Genomic DNA, 2803 nt, shown 5'->3' on the forward strand with positions numbered 1-2803 from the left:
AATGGGTGCAGCAAACCAACATGGCACATGTATACCTATGTAACAAACATGCACCTTGTGCACATGTAACCTAGAACTTAAAGAGTGTGTGTGTGTGTGTGTGTGTGTATAACTGGTGCTCTGGCTCTGAGATACAGGGGATCAGGGGTGTGGAAGCAGGCAAGTAATTTGATGATGAAGCTGTAGCTGCAGAGCCATCTGGGTTCCTCACCTGCATTCCTTATAGACATCTCCTCTAATGAATGCCTGAGATGCCCTCTCCCCTGTATGCTCCTGCCAGAGTCTCTCCATCTCCACTGACAGCAACTCCATCCTTCTACTCTCATAGTCTAAAACCATGGCTGTCTTTGATTCTTCTTTCTCAGAACACAGATACAATCCATTAGCAAATGCTATGATGCATCCAGAATCCCATCACTTCTCATTATTTTCACTGGTCACACCCAGGTCAAGGTAACTGATGTAACTGATGTCTCTATCCTGAAATGCTACATGCCTTTCCCACTGTTTTCTCTACTGCCTCACTTGTCCCCCACCTCTCAGTTCTGTTCTCAATAGGGCAGCCAGAGAGAAGCTTTTGAAGAATAAGTCCTACCATGTCCCTCTTTTCAAAACTGTACTGAAACTCACCATGTCACTCAGAGCAAAAGTGAAAACCCTGGCCACACTCTCCAGGCCTACCTGCTCTGGCCACACCTCTGACCTCATCTCAGTCACTCTCTGTCCAGCCCGTCTGGACTCTTCTCACTTCCCAAAAGACAGATACCTTCCTGCCCTAGTGCATTTTCACGGGAGGCTCCCCTGCCTGGAAAGAACTTTCCTAGACATCCTCGTAGGTATCTCCTCATGTCCTTCAAATTGTTCTTCAAGACCTAGAAGAAGCTTCCCTGCTCCTTCTTGAATCTCTGTCTGGCTCAGCCCGCTTGCCCCCACCATGTCCATTAGGATGACACAGAAGTCCTACAAAGTATTCCAATCTGGCCCCCAGGCTTTCAGCAGCTGCTCCTACACGAGTGGGCCTGGTGCCCACATCAGCTCCTTGAGCTTCTTCTAAGTGAGCAGCAGTGGCAGCAGCTTTTGGGGTAGCTTGGGCATGGCAAGGGTCTGGGTGGAGGCTATGGTGGGGCTCCTGGGGCTCGTGGTATGGGGGGCATCACAGCGATCATGGTCAACCAGAACCTACTGAGGCCCCTTAAGCTGGAGGTGGACCCCAACATTCAGGCCATGTGCACCCAGGAGAAGGACCAGATCAAGACCCTCAACAACAAATTTGCCTCCTTCATCAACAAGTTACAGTTCCTGGAGCAATAGAACAAAATACTGGAGACCAAGTGGAGCCTCCTAAAGCAGCAGAAGATGGCTCAGAGGAAGATGGACTGCATGATTGACAGCTACATCAACATTCGGCAGCAGCTGGACACTATGGGCCAGGAGAAGCTGAAACTGGAGGCGAAGTTTGGCAACACACGGGGACTGGTGGAAGACTTCAAGAACTAGTACAAGGATAAGATCAATATTAATACAGAGAAGGAGAATGAATTTGTCCTCATCAAGAAGGATGTGGCTGAAGCTAACATGAATGAGGTAAAGCAGGAGTCTCGCCTGGAAGGGCTGAACGACAAGATCAGCTTCCTCAGGTGGCTGTATGAACAGGAGATCCTGGAGCTGCAGTCCCAGATCTCGGACACATCTGTGGTGCTGTCTGTGGACAACAGCCACTCCCTGGACATGGACAGCATCATCGCTGAGGTTGAGGCCCAGCAAGAAGAGATCACCAACCGAAGCTGGGCTGGGACTGAGCCTGCACCAGGTCAAGTATGAAGAACTGCAGGCGCTGGCTGGGAAGCACTGGACGACTTGTGTCACACAAAGGCGGAGATCTCAGAGATGACCTGGAACCTCAGCTGGCTCCAGGCTGAGACTGACAGCCTCAAAAACCAGTGGGCCTCCCTGCAGGCCGCCATCACGGATGCAGAGCAGCATCGGGAACTGGCCATTAAGGAAGCCAAGTTGTCTGTGCTGGAGGCCACCCAGCAGTGGGCAAAGCAGGACATGGCGCAGCAGCTGTGCGAGTACCAGGAGCTGATGAACATCAAGCAGGCCTGGACATTGAGATTGTCACCTACAGGAAGCTGCTGCATGGCAGGGAAAGCAGGCTGGAACATGAGCATCCACACAAAGACCACCAGTGGCTACTCAGGTAGGCTGAGTGTGGCCTATGGGGCCCTCACAAGCCCTGGCCTCAGCTACAGCCTGGGCTCCAGATTTGGCTCTGGCAGGGGCTCCAGCTCCTTCAGCCACACCAGCTCCTCCAGGGTCATGGTTATGAGGAAAATTGAGACCCAGGATAGAAAGCTGGTGTCCAAGAACTGGGATGTCCTGCCTAAGTGAATGGCCACAGCAGCCACTCCCAGCCTGCCCCCTCCTGTGACTGCCCCAGGGCCTGTAGGAGAGGCTGCTGTGCAGGGGAGCATAGGGAACAGGAGACCCACCTGAGGCTCAGTCCTTGCCCTCAGCCCACCCATGGCAGGAGTTTACTGCCTGGGGTACTCCTACTTGCATATGCATTCAGCTACAAAGTAAATGTTTCTTCTTTCTTTCTTTCTTTCTTTCTTTCTTTCTTTCTTTCTTTCTTTCTTTCTTTCTTTTCTTTTTCTTTCCTTCTTTCTTTCTTTTCTTTCTTTCTTTCTTTTCTCTCTCTCTCTCTTTCTTCCTTTCTTTCTTTCCTTCCTTTCTTTTTTTTTTCCCCCCAAATTAAAGCCACAGTAAGCTCTGCCAACTGTGAAAAAAAAAAAAAAAAAAA

At 50.6% G+C, this 2803-nt stretch overlaps 1 pseudogene; it reads left to right on the forward strand.

Annotated features, from left to right (window-relative positions):
• The first annotated feature begins 934 nt into the window (after positions 1–934).
• LOC105548705 lies at positions 935–2391 on the forward strand (annotated as a pseudogene).
• Positions 2392–2803: the final 412 nt, after the last annotated feature.

This window comes from Mandrillus leucophaeus, unplaced genomic scaffold (assembly GCF_000951045.1).
Source record: "Mandrillus leucophaeus isolate KB7577 unplaced genomic scaffold, Mleu.le_1.0 Scaffold4193, whole genome shotgun sequence".
Lineage (NCBI taxonomy): Eukaryota > Metazoa > Chordata > Mammalia > Primates > Cercopithecidae > Mandrillus > Mandrillus leucophaeus.